Source organism: Meles meles, chromosome 16 (genome assembly GCF_922984935.1).
Source record: "Meles meles chromosome 16, mMelMel3.1 paternal haplotype, whole genome shotgun sequence".
Classification (NCBI taxonomy): domain Eukaryota; kingdom Metazoa; phylum Chordata; class Mammalia; order Carnivora; family Mustelidae; genus Meles; species Meles meles.
This window is the reverse complement of record NC_060081.1, coordinates 15,281,301-15,298,323: the sequence shown is the minus strand read 5'-3', so window position 1 is coordinate 15,298,323 and position 17,023 is coordinate 15,281,301. Positions and strand designations below refer to the sequence as shown.

At 44.3% G+C, this 17,023-nt stretch overlaps 1 protein-coding gene across 5 annotated transcripts in view; it reads left to right on the top strand.

Annotated features, from left to right (window-relative positions):
• NCK2 (NCK adaptor protein 2) overlaps positions 1-17,023 on the top strand; it is a 152,341-nt gene that overhangs the window by 73,339 nt on the left and 61,979 nt on the right. For 3 of the 5 annotated variants that reach the window (XM_045980949.1, XM_045980946.1, XM_045980948.1), the window contains exon 2: positions 4,381-4,565. The exons of 1 other annotated variant lie outside the window; for it this stretch is intronic. The gene's annotated coding sequence lies outside the window, so the exon portion shown is untranslated. Of the gene's footprint in view, positions 1-4,380; positions 4,566-15,597; positions 15,712-17,023 lie in introns of those variants that run through there. One more of the 5 variants, XM_045980951.1, reaches the window with a different exon arrangement.

Genomic DNA, 17,023 nt, shown 5'->3' with positions numbered 1-17,023 from the left:
CTTTCGTGTAGCTTTGTTTGTGTCTGAAATGAGCAGTTTTGCCCTGGAATAAAGTTTTCCACCAAGTAGTTCGGTAGGAATGGAATGAAATCTAGCTTGTTCTGCCAGAAGTCAGCAAGGCAGCCTGGCCCGAGGCGGTGACCTTCCATATTTGTTCTGAGCTGAACGTCTCTTAGACCACCGTGGGGCCCACGTGCTCTGAAGAGGGGTCTCACCTGGGGAGGGCGAGGAGGGACAGAAAGGATGAGAGGAGGCTGTGGCATTCGTGAGCCCAGAGGCCTCGGATAGTCACGTGATTCCCACCCACCCTTTTTAAAGGAAAGAAGAAAGATAATTGCCTTCTGTGCGGTCTGTCGATTAGGGGCCTGGGGGGTTCTCTGGGTGTGTTTGGCATATGTAAGATTTAGTTGTGATGCCCACCTGAGGCGCCCTGCCAGTGTGGAGGTTGTGTGCTGTACTCCACCCAGTCGGATCGTGGTTTCAGCAATTCTGGGTTTGCTGCGTTAGCATCTAAGAGAAACCCTTCCTTTGAAAACAAAGCGGTGTGTCCCTTCGTGGGCTGGCCCCTTTGCCGTTGCACTGGAGAGGCTGAAGCCAGCCTCCCAGGGTAGCAGACGAGTCCCAGCGGAGGCCACCGGCAGACCTCGCCTGAGTATCCAGGCTCGACCTGTCAATAGTGATCTTTTTTGAGAAGAAAGAGCGAGGCTGGTCTTTGAAATCAGACCAGGGGAGGTTCAGGTTCTGGCTGGGCCACGTCTGCTGCTTTAGCTCCTGAGCTCAGTGATAGGGTTTGTCTCACAGAGTCCCCAGGAGGGTGGAATACCAGTGCCAAGTCTCACTGGGACCAGGACAAACCCTGCTCCTCCCTGCCTGTGATGTGGCTCCGTTTCTGAGGCTCAGGGAGGCGAGGTGGTATCTATCCCCTGGGTGCTCAGGCTGAGGCTCTGGAAGAATCGAGGTGGCCGGGAACGTTGGCCACCGAGCCGTCGAGTCCAGCACACGGCCATCAGCAGAAGGGGGCACGCACATGCCCTCCTACTAACCCTTAGTGACTCCTCCGGCGTGAAGTGTGTTCGTGACGGATATCACGCTGGACCTCCTTGCAGGTGTGAAGAAGGAAACCGCCTGGGACCAAGATGGGTCTGCTGCTGCCCCAGGCACTGGAAGTTTAAGTGAGGCTAGTCGCACGGGGTCATCTCGGGGTCAGGCTGTGGCCCCAGGACCGGCAGTGCTCCCAGGCACGCACATTGAGGCCCTGAGGCATGCAAGCCCTCACAGTGGAGGCAAGTGCTGCCCCCTCCCCTCCCCCGCCCCCGCCCCATACACACAAAAGACCAGGGAGAAACCCCACGTTGTGGCTTGGGTTTTTCAAAACACAGTTGGAAAAAAAAAAAGAAAACATCAGTGTTACAGAGAATTCAGATAATCCTGTGGATTTCACAGTGATGAAATTTTGTGTTATTAAGGGTCCAAAATAATGCAGAGAGGGAGATATATTTGGTATTAGGGTTAATTCCTTTCTGGTCCTGCCTCTTCCTCTTGTGTTTCTAAAGCGAGATGCACAGGGAGCTAGGGGACAAATATTTTCAAAGGAAAACATAGACCTATTGCATACAGTCCCGTCTGCCTGAAGCGCGCTGTGTAGACCGGCCTTGAGTGAGTTCTCAGGTGAGAGCCTTCTGCGCCCCAGCTGACCGTGTACCTGGTAGTGTTTGCAGTCGGAGGTGGTTTTCGCACAAGAGTGTCTGCTTTCCTGATGGGGTTAGATCTTTGTACTTAAGATCTGATTTGAGGGGCGCCTGGGTGGCTCAGTGGGTTAAGCCGCTGCCTTCGGCTCAGGTCATGATCTCAGGGTCCTGGGATCGAGTCCCGCATCGGGCTCTCTGCTCAGCAGGGAGCCTGCTTCCCTCTCTCTCTCTCTGCCTGCCTCTCTGCCTACTTGTGATCTCTCTCTGTCAAATAAATAAATAAAATATTAAAAAAAAAAAAAAAAAGATCTGATTTGAAGTGTTTGTCCTTAACAGAGGTTTTGAACATGCTAATAACCCCACCACCTTAGACATAGGCCATGGGCAGGCTACCCGAAACCCAGGATGACACAGGTTTGACCCCTCCGTTTATTTCCATTTGAGGTGTATGCTGAGTGCGTGGACGGCTTGTCCATGAAATGCCTTTCTCCAAGGAAATGCTGCAGCTTGAATCCCAGATAGCCACGGGCACCTTTAAAGGAACTTGAAATGGTGTCACTTTGGTCGGAGCTCCTCCATGAGTTCAAATTCTGCTGTGCTCCACCTGGCTTCTCCGCCTCACCCATGACACTGAGAGTCAGAGGCCTGGGCTTCCAGATCCCGCCCGTAGTTCTTCAGCTATGGACTGGTGAAGACGTCGGCTGGGGCACAGGGCTTGCCGTTGCTGTGGTGGGTCTAGAATTTTGGAGGCCTGCATTCCTCCCTGAAGGCTGTTAAGGAAAACCTTCACTTCCTGGAGAAAGTTAACTTGCAAAAAAGTGGGTGTTGATAGCTATTGTGGAAGGTTATTGTGAGAGCTTAAAAATCTCCCTGGTGAGAGCACGGTGTGTCCAGGGGGAGGCCTGTATGCCCAGACAGCTCTTTTAGCCGCCCCTCACCATGGCCTAGGGGATCCAACTCCAGCTAAATTCGCTTTTCAGTTAAAATTTTAAAAATCCAGCTTATACGTCTGAAAATACTCACATGGAGGTGGTATTTGTGGGCATGAATGTTTAGTTGGTGGCTTTCTTTGTAAGCGCAGTAAAGGGAAATACAACACTTGGTCAGGACCTGAGTCCAGATTCCAAATCTATTTCTGGAAACCCTGTCATTTCATCGTCCGCATTCGGCGGCGGGAAGGGTGTAATCGTCCAGGTCCACATGTGCTGTCTTGCCCCAATCGAGTATCCTCTTGCGCTCCAGCATCACCTTTTCCCGGTGTCAAATTGTGTTTTTTTAAAAGTCATGCAGCCTCTGGGGCTCCTGGGTGGTTCAGTTGGTTAAGTGTCCGACTCTTGCTTCTGCGTGAGTCTGGATCTTAGGGTTGAGAGATCAAGCCCTGCGTTGGGTTCCACACTCAGTGCGGAGTTTGCTTGAGACTCTCTCTCTCTGCCCCTCCTCCTTCCCCTGCTCTCTTTCTCTCTCTCTCTCTCAAATAAATAAATCTTGAAAAAAATGCAGCCTTTAAAATAATGCTAGAGAGTGCACAAAGAGGAATTAATTTTTTAATCAAAATTTATGAGGTTGCTGTATAACATTTTTATGAAAGTCCTACTTGACTTATCTTTTTCTATTTGACTAAAATAGAATTTGATTTTTCTATGGGGTATTTAACGTTTTGGGTCACAATCATGCCAGGGATGAATTAATAGATCTTCTCTGAGTGAACTGTCAGGACAGAGCCCCTCTGGGTTTGAAATGTAATTAGAAATGTCACTGAACTCTCTCGGAGGTCCGCAGAGCTTCAGGGACCCCTCAACAATGCCAGCAAGGACTGAAAATAGCCACCCAAGTTCAGAGAACGTAAGGCAGCAGTGGACTTTCCAGGAGCAGGAGGGAGAGGCTGCCGGTCACCTCTGCCAGGCTTCTCTTGTCTCAGGTTCCTTGTAGTTTCAGGATACTATTCTCAGATTTCCTGCACGGATGTTTTTAGCACAAGGCTATGGGTCCAGTAAGGGGGCTTCTCACCTCTCAGTAAATGGCCAGTGCAAGAAACCTCCAAAAGAGGAATGAGTCTCTAAATTTAAATATCCATGCTCTCTGCAACCCTTCTGCCTTTATTAGGCTCTCAGACTTGCTTCTTTTCCACTTGGCACACCTTTCTTTTGTTTTTGGCAGGTTGAAGGGTGTGGGGAGGAGCTGTCTCGCGGAGGAGGGCTGGAGGAATCTTGGGGACATAGGTGCCTTGTTGGCAGCCACCTGTCCCGGCCTTCCCGGTCTCTTCCCTCCACAGAGCCTCAGAGCTGATAGCAGGGAGCCAAAGGTAGAGGAGGAGAATAATTTTGTTTGGGTAGAGGTCAGTATATCCCAAGCAACCTGTTTCTGGGGTGTATTAAAAATACTGGTTTCATGAGGCACCTGGGTGGCTCAGTGGGTTAAAGCCTCTGCCTTCGGCTCAGGTCATGATCTCAGGGTCCTGGGATTGAGTTCCACGTCGGGCTCCCTGCTCAGCGGGGAGCCTGCTTCCCTTCCTCTCTCTCTGCCTGTCTCTCTGCCTACTTGTGATCTCTGTCTGTCAAATAAATAAATAAAATCTAAAAAAAAAAAAAAAAAAGTTTAAAAAAAATACTGGTTTCAGGCAAATAATTAATCATTCAGTTTCTTGCAAGCAGGCATTCCTAATAAATGTTTTTTTTCTCTTGTTTCCTTTCAGATTTCCTATGTTCCTTTTACACGATTGATTGCCCAGATCATAATTCTCTGCTGAGATTTGGGTTTTTTTCTGAGAATTTGGAGAACCCTTGCAGCTTTGTAACTTCAAGTGTGTGACCAGTTGGGAATTTCACCTTTTGAGGCATTCTGCATTTGCCAGTCATCTCTTCCAACTGAGTGCCAAAGGTAAGCGTGCAGTGCCCTGCTCCAAACAGATGCAAGGAGTTGGTGCTTTTGTCTCAGTCCAGTGCTTGATCTGCAGTATAGGTTTTACTGAGTTCAGTGGCAGTTAAGCGTGGCCCTGATGAGCTGAGCCACGTCACGTTCAAGTTTCCAAGGGCTCTGGTTCAATAATGAGATTGCTGTTCCTGCATCAGCACGTGACAGCATGGGGTAGCTAGGAAGCAGAATGGTGGGTATCCCCCACTGTAAATGCCCTGGTGCCCAGCTCTGAGGCCCAACAGGTGGTCTTGAGCCGGGCCTTGAGCGAGGCCTTCTGTGTGCCGCTTTGGGAGCAGGAGATAAACAAGAACTGCCTTCTGGCTACTTTTAGTTGACTAAAGGTTCCTTCTGACCTTGGTCTTGGGAAGATAAGTCTCTGTGAAAACACGCAAACAGATAAAGGATCCTGGGGAATGTTGTGCTTGCTTGTATGGGAAATCGGCTCATGCGTGTTAAAACTATACCCAGAAGATAGCCTGTGGGGTCAGAGGTCCAGGGGTCCTGTAGTAACAGGTACTGGACAAAAACAGGTGTCCGTACAATAGAGTGATTTCTCAGCCCTAAAACGTTGTTTGGGACATTTGATTTAAATATAAGAGTTATGGTTTGGTTGTCTGATTAATCTGGTGGTCTGTCTCTGGCCGGGCGGTGCTGAGTGCTTTTTGAGAAGGTACGGTTTCAGGTTTCATCCGTAGTAGGGAGAGCACCCAGTTTACGGGCTTTCCTTCAGAGCCTTATTTTCCAGTGTTAGCCACACATTGTTTTAAACTATTCTTGGATCTATAGCTTTGGACTGTAAAATCTCTTGGTGTGATGTCCGTAAGTTTATTAGTTTAATGTAAATTAGAATTGTCTTTCATTTGGTCTAAAACTACTATTAAACTTCTTATGAGTGGGGTTCCCCCCGCCCCCTTGACCACTTCTTTTTTTTCTTTTTCTTTTTTGAAGGCTTCTTGATTTTCCTTAGGTTCCCTTCTGATGCGTGGTAACAAGAATAGCACAGAAATAATATGTAGTATTTCATAAGGGTAGGATTAAGTGTCTAGGTGTCTTCACTTTAGTATCCTTTCTGGTTTCATTTGGAGGAAATGACAGGTCTCACTTACTTAGAGTGTTGTGATTTCCATATCTAGGTCCTGGTTTGGAATCTAGAGCTTGGAGTTAATGTTGAGCAGCCTGATTCTACACCCTCCTTCCTTCCTCCCCCTATGCTCAGACATACTCTGACCCTGCTCCCTGGACCTGTCTGTTCCTAGCTCTCCACCCCTCATGCGTTAATGGAAAGAAACCCAAGTTTCTCTTGCAGACCTGATAAAAGATAATTATCATTGGGGTGTTAGACGTCCAGTCCTAGGAGATTTCTCTTACACAGGAAAACTCTTACTCGTCACACTTCAGTTTTGTTTTGTTTTGTTTTTTTTAACTGTCATTGGAGTGGAACCTTTTGAGACTTAGCCTTTTATAAATGCAGTCACATATTTCATGGCAGCAAGCGAAAAATTAGCACCAGTCCTCAAAGCTGATTGTCAGAATTCATCAGTAATTTGTCAGTATCAGCATCTGACACTTCATGATATTACCACCCTTAATCATTCCAGTTACTCTGAAAGTTTGTCTTCCGCAGAGAGTGGTAGGCAGGGGTGTGTTACACTCACTCCCAGCAGCGTATTCTGCAGGTGTCAGTGACTGTTGGGCAAGTGGTTGGTTCCTGGGTACAATTCGATAGAGGACCATTCATAACTGTGGAAAGATACTTACAAAAATATCCATACCCATATTACTTTAAAGAATTAATTTTTATAAGCTCATGACATCCATGGCCAAAACTTCTTCAAAATTACTTTTGTGGTTTGGATTAAATGTCCAATGGGAAAATCTTTAGATACATCTCCATTCATGTAATAAATATTGTAAGCATCAACTGGATTCTAGATTATTTTTCTTAGTGTTTTAGCAGCTACAAAAATAGATAAAATAAGCTCTAGACAGCATTTTTCTCTTGCCCTTGTGGGATAGGGGCAGGACCCTGACAGCTCTGGCTGGGGTTCTTATAGTGAGTCCCTGGTGCCCAAGGCAGAGGGAACTGTCCCTCAGGAGTCTGGAAAAGCCACAGAAAGCTGTGTTTGGAGTGAGTTTTAGAGAATGAGGGCATGCATGTGCAGAGGCATAGTGGGACCCCTTGGCAAGGACAAGCTAGGTGGATTCTCTGGGTAACGGCTCTTAGAATCTCCAGATCATTTAAGCAATAATGAGTGGGGACCTAGCATGCTCTTTGGTCTGTGGTCCTTCAAGCCCCAACGGGAAAGTGCCTTTGTCGAGGGGCATATTTTGGAAAGAAATGAAAGCCTCACCAGCCTGGTAAAGTGGTTAAGTGGGATGTCAGCCTCAAATGCACTTCCCAGGTACCAGGATTCAAAGTATGCCCTGTCCCAGCTGAGACCTGCACCTAGGACTGGCTGGGGGGTGCAGGGGGAGGGGGAATGTCCCAGCTGCTTCTCAGAGGGGCCTAAGTGGGGTTCTGAGCCCCTGTTTCCGGGTGGTACACTTCCCTGCCTTGTATTCTTGTCTTCCCTAGAGCCTCCCCCGTTTGGAAGTTGAAGAGCAGTCTTGGGAACTCCTTGGCCCTGACCCTGGCTGCTGTGGGGAGGAGAGATCATGGGAGAAGCACAGTGGCAAAGCCCTTCCATTTACGCTGGCGCTGTTCATGGATGTAGAGCCCGCACTTCATCCTTTCCTGTATCACTGAAGACTGACTCTAGTTAGCTGTCATTGGGGGCTGGCTGACGTTTGCTCCATGTGAAGGGCCTTGTACACTATGCTGAAAATTCCTTATCTTTTGAAAAACTACGCAGAGACATTTTCGTGAGAGAAGCCCAAGGGGGTAGAAGATGTTGGTGTCGAGGGGGAGGAAGGATCATGGCTTAGGTGATCAGGCTCATGAGCGAAGGGAAGAAGAGGAGGCATGGATTCCATGAACTGTCAGTTGCTGATACGAGTATTGGAGAGCAGATGTTACCGGTGATCCTCTACATGTTGTTTCCTTCTTTTTTTAGCTTTGTGGACGTTTGCGATGGACAAAATTGTAAGCTACTAAAAGTGTACATTGTGGTGCTTTGATAGGCCACATACACCGTGAAAGAATCCTGACCATCTAGTTAATGAACACACTCGTCACTTCACATGTTTATCTTCATGTGTGTGTATGTGGGAACATTTCCATTTCCTCCTCTTAGTAAATGTCAATTAAATAATACCGTGTTATCAACTGTAGTCACCGTGTTATACATTAGATCCTTGGGCCTTATTCATCATACAGGTAAAAGTTGTACCCTTTACCAATCTCTGCCTGTTTCCTCCACCCTAAGCCCCTGGCCACCACTTTGCTACTTTCTGTTTCAAAGAGTTTGAGTTGTATTTTTTTTTAAAGGTTCCACAAATGAGTGATACCACGCAGTATTTGTCTCTGTCTGGCTCTCTGGCTTATTTCGCTTAACATAATGCCTCGAGGTCCATCAATGTTGTCAAGAATGGCAGGACTTCCTTTTTTTCTCACGGCTGAATAACATTCTGTTGTATTTATATACCGCATCTGAATCTGGTCATCTCTGGACTGACACTTAGGCTGTTCCCATATCTCGGCTGTTGTGAATAATGCTGCGGTGAACGTGGGGGTGCAGGTAGCTCTGTGAGAGCCCATTTTCATTTCCTTTGGAAATATACCTAGAAGTGGAATTGTCGGATCATCTGGTAGTTCTGTTTTTAATTTTGGGGGGCCCCTACATACTGTTTTCAATAGTGGCTTCACCAACCTATCTTTCCGTCAAGAGTGAGAAAACAAGACGAAACCAGAGAGGGAGACAAACCATACGAGACTCACCTCAGGAGACAAAGTGAGGGCTGCTGGAGGGGAGAGGTGTGGGGGCATGGGGTGGGTGGGTGATGGACATTGGGGAGGGTGTGTGCTATGGTGAGTGCTGTGAATTGTGTAAGACTGATGATTCACAGACCTGTACCCCTGAAAAAAATAATACATTACATGTTTATTTAAAAAAAAAAGGAGAAAGTGCACCCTTTTCTCCAGTACTTGCCAATACGTGTTATCACTTGTATTTTTGCTAATAGCCATTCTCACAGGTGTGAGGTGCTATCTCATTGTGAGTTTGATTTGCATTTCCCTGATGAGGAGTGATGGTGAGCTTCCATGTACCTGTTGAGTATTTGGATGTGTTCTGTGGAAAAGTGCCTGTTCAGATCCTCTGCCCGCTTTTTGTTGGTGTTTCTGCTATTGAGTCGTAGGAGTTCCTTGTATATTTTGGATAGTAGCTCTTCATCAGATATATAATTTGTAAATATTTTCTTCCATTCTCTAGGTTCCTTTTCATTCTGTTGATGGTTTCCTTTGCTGTACAGAAGCTTTTGAGTTTGATGTCATCCCCTTGTTTATTTTTGCTTTTGTTGCCTTTGCTTCTGGTGTCAAATCCAAAAACTCATTGCCAAGATTGATGTCAAGGGGCTTACTGCCTGTGTTTTCTTTCAGGTGTTTTCTGGTTTCAGGTCTTAATATTTAAGCCTTTAATCCATTTTGAGTTAATTATTTACGATGTAAGCTAGTGGTCTGTTTCATTCTTTGGCATTGGGCTGTCCAGTTTTCCCAGCACCATTTACTAAAGAGACTGTTCTTTCCCCCTTGTGTATTCTTAGCTCCTTTGTTGGAAATTAATGGACCATATATGTATGGGTTTATTTCTGGGCTCTTTGTTCTGTTCCATTGATCTATGTGTCTCTTTTTATGCCAACATTTTACTGTTTTCTTTATCATAGCTTTGAAAGATACCTTGAGATCAAAAGTGCGATGCTTCTACCTTTGTTTTATTTATTTTTCTTCAAATTTGCTTTGGGTATTTGGGATCTTTTATACAACATTCTTTTTTATTTTAGATTTTATTTTATTTATTTGAGAGAGAGAGGAAGAGTGAATGCACAGGCGGCAGGGAGGGGCAGAGAGAGAGGGAGAAGCAGACTCCCCACTGAACAGGGAGCTTGACTTGGGGCTCCATCCCAGAACCCTGGGATGACCTGAACCAAAGGCAGACACTTAAACGACTGAGCCACCTAGGCACCGCGGTTCCATACACATTTTAAGATTGTTCTATTTCTGATAAAAATGCCATTGGAATTCTGATAGGGATTGCATTGAATCCGAAAATGGCTTTGGGGGGCACCTGGGTGGCTCAGTGGTTTAAGCCTCTGCCTTCGGTTCAGGTCATGATCGCAGGGTCCTGGGATGGAGCCCCTCATCAGGCTCTCTGCTCAGCAGGGAGCCTGCTTCCCCACTCTCTCTGCCTGACCCTCTGCCTACTTGCAATCTCACTTTCAAATAAATAAATAAATCTTAAAAAAAATGAAAATGGCTTTGGGTTATATGGACATTTTAACAATATTAATTCTTAAAATCCATGAGCATGGAGTATCTTTCCCTTTATTTGTGTTTTCTTCAGTTTCTTTCATCTGTGTCTTAACAACAGTTTTAATGTACAGATGTTTTGCCTCCTTGGTTAAATTTATTGCTGGGTATTTTATTCTTTTTGATGCAGTTGCAAATGAGATTGTTTTCTTAATTTCTCTTCCTGATAGTTCATTGTTAATGTACAGAAACACAACTGATACTTGTATATTGATATTGTATCTTGCAGCTTCATTGAATTCGTTTATTCTGACAGTTTTTTGGAGGAGTCTTTATGGTTTTCTATATATAACGTCATGTCATCTGCAAATAGTGACAGTTTTACTTCTTCTTTTCTGATTTGAGTGCCTTTTGTTTCTTTTTCTTGTCTAATTGCTCTGGCCTGGACTTCCATTACTATGTGAATAAAAGTGGCAAGAGTGGCATTCTTGTCGTGTTCCAGTCTTTGAGGAAAAGCCATCAGCTTTTCGCTGTTAGTTATGATATTAGCTGTGGGCTTTATTATGCTGAGGTACATTTCTTCTATACCCAGGTTGCTGAGAGTTTTTATTAGTGGAAATTGAATTTTTTCAAATGGTTTTTCCACACCCATTGAGATTATCATATTATTTTTATTCTTTGTTTTCTTAATATAGTGCACCACATTGATTTACCTATGTTGAATTATTCCTGCATCCCTGGAATACATTCCACTTGATCATGGCGTATGCTCTTCTGATGCTGTTAAATTTGCTAGTATTTTGTAGAGGATTTTTTATACTTGCCAGTGATATTGGGCTGTAATTTTCTTTTCCTGTAATGTCTTGGTCTGATTTTGGTTAGGGTGATGCTGGCTTTGTAAAATGAGTTTAGAAGGGTTCTTTCCTCTTCTGTTTTCCAGAAGCATTTGATAAGGATTGGTATTAATTCTTTCAATGTTTTGTAGAGCTCACCAAGGAAGCCATCTGGTCCTGGACTTTTATTTGTTGGGAGGCTTTTGACTATTGATTCAATCTTCTTACTAATAATCAGTCTGTTTAGATTTTCCTATTTCTTTATAATTCAGTCTTGCCAGGTTTTATATTTCTAGGAATTTGTTCCCTTTTTTAGGCGATTCAGTTTGTTGGCATACAGTTTTTCACGGTAGTGTCTTATGATCCTTGTATTTCTATGGTATAGTTATAATGTCCCCTCTTTCATTTCTGGTTTTATCTACTTGAGTTCTCTTTTTTCTAGGTGAGTCTGGAAAAGGTTTATGTATTTTTTTCTTTCCAGAATACCAGCTCTTAGTGCTACTGGTCTTTTCTATTATCTTTTTAGTCTCTATTTTGTTTCTTTCTACCATGATCTTTGTTATTTCCTTCCTTGCACTAACTTTGTGTTTCATTTGTTCTTCTTTTTCTAGTTCCTTAAGGTGTAAAGTTACTTTATTTGGCAGTCTTTGTTTTTTTCTTAATGTAGGTTTTTATCACTGTAAACTTACATTTTAGAACTGTTTTTGCTCTGTCCCGTAACTTTTGATGTATGGTATTTCCATTTTCATTTGTCTCAAGATATATTTTGACTTACCTTTTGATTTCTTCTTTCACCCATTCAGTAGCATGTTGTTTAGTCTTCACATACTTGTGGATTTTTCCGGTTTTGTCTTGCAATTGACTTCTAGTTTCATACCATTACAAGCCATAAAAAATGCTTGATAGGACTTCGGTCCTCTTAAATGTATTAAGACTTGTCTGTGGCCTAACCTATGATATATTCCTGAGAAAGTTCTGTGTGTGTTTGAGAAAAATAATGTTGATGTTAGGTAGAATCTTTTGTAAATATTAAGTCTGCCTACTCTAGCATGTATTTTACATACAAATTTCTGTATTGATTTTCTGTCTGGATGATCTATTGAACTGATGTAAGTGGGTTATTTTTTTTTTTTAAGATTTTATTTATTTATTTGACAGAGATCACAAGAAGACAGAGAGGCAGGCAGAGAAGGGTGGGGGGGAAGCAGGCTCCCTGCCGAGCAGAGAGCCCGATGTGGGGCTCGATCCCAGGACCCTGAGATCATGACCTGAGCCGAAGGCAGAGGCTTTAACCCACTGAGCCACCCAGGTGTCCCTGTAAGTGGGGTATTAAAGCCCCCCACCATTACTGTATTGCTCTATGTTTCTCTCTTTGCATCTGTTAATACTTGCTTTATATATTTAAGTGCTCCTATGTTGGGTGCATAAATATTTGGAAATGTTCTATCTTATTGGATTGACCGCTTTATCATTATATAAGCACATTTTCTGTCTCTTAATTACATTTATCGGCTGAAATTCTATTTTGTCTGGTAAAAAAGTTTAGCTACCCCTGCTTTTTTTGTGTTTTGTTGTTTGCACTTACGCAGAATATCTTTTCATCCCTTTACTTTCAGTCGATGTGTGTCCTTACATCTGAAAAATGTCCTTGTAGGAAGCACATGGATGTGTCTTAGGTTTCTTCTCCATTAAGCCACTCTATTAGCCCATCTTTTGACTGGAGAATTTTAGTCCATTTACATTTAATGTAATTATTGATAGTTATCGACTTATGGTTGTCATTTTGTTAATTGTTTTCCTGCTTTTTGTAATTCTTTTACTCCTTTCTTCTCTTTGTCAATTCCTTTGTCATTTGATGATTTCCTCCAGCGATAAGCTTAGATTGCTTTTCCTTTTTATTTTTAAAGATTTTATTTACTTATTTGACAGAGAGAGCAAGAGAGAGAAAACGAGCAGGGGGAGTGCGGGAGGGAGAAGCAGGCTTCCTGTTGAGCAGGAAACCTGATGTGGGGCTCAATCCCAGAACCCTGGGATCATGACCTGAGCTGGAGTCAATCACTTAACTAACATCTGAGCCACCCAGGCGCCCCTAGATTGCTTTGTCTTTCTTTTTTGTGTATCTATTAAAGGTTTGTTCTTTGTGGTTACCATAAGGCTTATATAAAACATCTTCCAACTGCTTACTTTAAGCGTCTGATAACAAGTCTGTATGCATTATTTTCTGTCTACTACAGAAGCAGCAGTGATTTGTTTTAAGCCTGCATTGGTCAGGAGAAAATGAAAAGCCAACCATATTTGTCACTCTTACATTCATAAAAATCCTATCCAGTAATACTAATTTTAGTAAAGGAAAATTTTATTTTTTTTCTCTTCACTTTTACCATATCTCAGCTTTTTTTTTTTGTATTTTAGAAATGACAAGACTGCTAGTAATGCTCTTATTCTCTTGGCCCACAGGTTTATTTAGAAAGAACTTTTACATACAAAACCCATCTCTCAGTCAGTCATTAAGTTTTTAGGGCTAAAACTGATCTTGAGAGATGGAGATATCTGGAAGTAACTTACTGATTTATGCCAAAATAGAAGGGACCATCCTGGCCCCCTCACTGCCACTCTCCCCTTCACTGGGACTCCTGAGGAATCTGGGGTAGGGACTCTGCACCTGGACTAATGCGGTCTTAAGGGATACCGAGTGTCTGGGGATAGCCATAGCCTTTGATGCTCCAGTTTTTATAGCGGCTAGATCTGTGAAAATTGATTACATACATGTACTCATGTATTTATGTACTTCATGTATATGAATGTACTTCATGTACATGAATTATGAAGTACATAAATTGATTAAATACGCAGTAAGTATTGGCAATTGCTAAAAATACAGCAGTGTTGATTCTACTACAGATAACCTGGTGGGATAGTCATACTTGCCAGGTGCCTGGCATAGGGCTTTCCACCTCAACTATAACCTCTGATCTGAAACACAGATCTCATTACTTTGATTTTATAGGCAGAGGCACTAACCCTCAGGAGAGATTAAGATGATTGCCTGTGTTCATAGAGCCAAACTCACATGCTGGCATTTTGATCAAGGTCACGTTCTTTCTCTTCCCCATGACCCTGACATAGCCTGGCAATGACATAGTTAACCACCTGTGGACTGAGCACTTACCTTGAAGCAGGCCCAACTTGCTGGAAGTTCTGACAGATTAAGCGGCTTGGCCAAAGCTCAGGGCTCGTGAGGGAAGAATAGGCTGCGTGTCTACATCTTCTGATCCGAAGCCTTTCATTCTTACCAGACCATGAATTTTATTTATTTGCTTATTTTTTCCCATAGAAAAGTCCCCAGCAACCAAGTCAACCAAGTATGGTTTGGAAGCAAGTCTCTTTGGGAAACTTAAGGAAGAAAGCAGGAAGAAAAGCTTTGGGAAGGAAGTGAGGGGTGGGAGACAGGAACCTCAGCCCCACGGAGGAGGGCCTTGCACCTCCTGAAGTCCTGAGCTGAGCAGCTCAGGACCAAGCAGAGGCCAAGATGCAGGCCGCGGACTTGGCCTTATGCTGTACCCAGACAGCCTTCAGTGCCGCCTTGTTCTGGTGACACCAACCTTGGGAGCAGACCTTTGGAAAAAATCATCTGTGGGAGCAAGAGGACCTGTATACTTCCACGTGCTGTGTCCTCCCCGTGCCCCTGTAGATGTCCACAGCACCTTTGTGCAGAGTGAAGCTTCAAAAAATTGCAGTGTAGTTTTTTTTAATGTAATGCAATCATCCATTTTCTAATGGGAGAAGTGATGATCGAAGTTCAATCAAGCATTTTCCTTTCTCCTACCCAACGTGCTCTAGCGGTGTGGCTTCTTAGAAAGCTGAAAAAAACAATTAAAAACACAAAAAAGCAAGTCTTTGCTCCCCACTCCCGCCCTTCTTTTCTCTCTGACAGATTGTGGAAGCTGAGTTCTGGGCATTTCTATCCTTTCTCCACTATTCTCTGAATTGTACCCGACAGTTCACAAAGGAATTTTTATATAAACTTGCATAATTTCTTTTTAAAACCAGATGATGTGGCTCTTCTCTCTCTCCCCACACCACCACCATTTTGTAAACGCAGGGAATGAGCGGGGAGGTAATGGGTTTTAATTACTTGTACATGCTTGATTGCACAGTGACCTAGCGGCACTGTTCGTTAAAGAGCCGCTGGACCGAGCTTGTAGGTGGGACAGAACAGTAGAGTAAGAAGCAGATCACATGCATCTTTGCATGAGAGCATTGCTGCAGTCAAGGTTCCAAAATTAGAAAGTTTTTTGTTTTTTATTTTGACCTTCCTGCAGAAAACCAAAAAGTACATTCCTGCCATGTGTGTGTGTCGCAGTGGGAGGGTGGGGAGGTGGAGGTTTTTAGCAAATCACAGATCATCCATGACTCAATGCATTTACATCCCAGTAAACCTATCGTAGGTTGAAAGTATCATTAAGTCAAAAAGGTGTTGAATACACCAGTGAACGTCATCTTTGGCCTCACCCGTGTTAATTGTGCTTACAACCCTTACATCAGCCCACAGTTGGGCAGGATCATCTAACACAAAGCCCGTTTCCTAATAGTGTTGAATATCCCATGACTGATTGGATACGGAACTGAAAGTGAAAACCAGAATGGTCTTCATTGTGCTGCTCGTTGATTTCATGATTGCGTGGCTGACGGGGGCCATTGTGTGGCCGCTGCCCAGAATCATGAGAGAGGATGGAACACCTTTTCTAGCCCGGGAAAAGATCCAAATTCAAAATTAGAGGTATAGTTTCTACAGAATGCATGTCACTTTCATGCCGTCATAAAGTCAAAAAAATCTACTAGAAGTTGGGAGCCATCTGGAGACCCAGAACAGGTAAATCTGTCGGAGAGGGTGGACTTGTTTATTACCTTGTTTGGGGTGATAACGCCAAGGTGTGTGTGCCTATGTCCAAACTCATCAAATTGTACATATCAAATATGCATGACTTTTTTTTATATCGAGTCTCCCTCAGTAAAGTTGAAAAATAAGCTGCTCTGTCCTTGTGAGAATTCCTTTTATGGACCTCCCACTAGCATGTGCCCATCTGAAGGGGCCCGTGGGAGACCGCAGAGTTGTCCTGCACAGGCAGCCTGGCTGGTGGTCCCGGGACACTTGGGGAATGGTGGGGGGTCCTGGGACCTCTTTACTTCCACCTTCTCCTGTCACTGGTGTGCTTCAGTGCAGAGAGCAAAGATGCAACCTGAGTTAGATTTCTGCCCATCAGAATGGTGTTTCCTGTTCACTTTTATTAGAACATTGGGAAAGTTTTCTCTGGGAAGAGTACTGGCTCCAAGAAGTTAAATAAAAACTTCATATGACTCAGTTAGACCATAGAAGATCACTGGTACCGTGTTAATGAGCAAGGTCATAGCAGAAGTAGGTTTCGAATGGAAACTGGGGTCCCCCAGTGCTTATTGAGGAGAGGGTAACCGTGTCCACCTGCCAGGTCTGTGACAGTGAGGACCCACCCTGTGTCTCACTGTGAAACCACCTGTGTCTTCTCAGCCTTGGTTAGGTTTGAACTTGACTGCTTTCTGAAAGAAGTAAGGGAGAGCCTAATTTTGGAATCCCTCATGGTGGTTCCCTGCCCAGAGCCCTTGGCCCTCTGACCTTCCTGTGTGGAATGCCACGCAGGCCACAGCGGGGGCAGGCCTCAGTCAGGAGCAGCCCAGGCCCACCAGGGACTCCAGGCCAGACCCAAGCCCAGTGGGGGAAGCAGAATGCTTTGTGCTCAGGTAGGGTATTTCCACAGAAGGCTGCGTTCTGCTTGGATCCTCCCTCCCCCGCCACAGTGCTCATGGGGAAGGAGTGGGGAGAACAACAAAGCTGAGACCCCCTTCTCCAGACTTATTTTAATTAGCAGTTGGGGACCTGCAGCTTATGATCTTACCCAGAGGTTTTGTTGTCAATTCTGTAGTGCTTACAAAGACTAGGAAAGACTTTCCATAGCAAGATCAGAGGAGCTAGGGGGAGCCGTTCATCCCAGGAGCCCGAGATAAGAAGCGTTTCCTGTCAGCAGCCTGGGTCTGGTAGCCTCCTCTTCGTGGGAAAAGCTGCATGGCCATCTTCAAATGGCTCTGTCTTATCATCCCCAAACTCCGTAGTGAGCACAGTTCTGTTAAATTTTGGCCCTATTTTCTCAGTG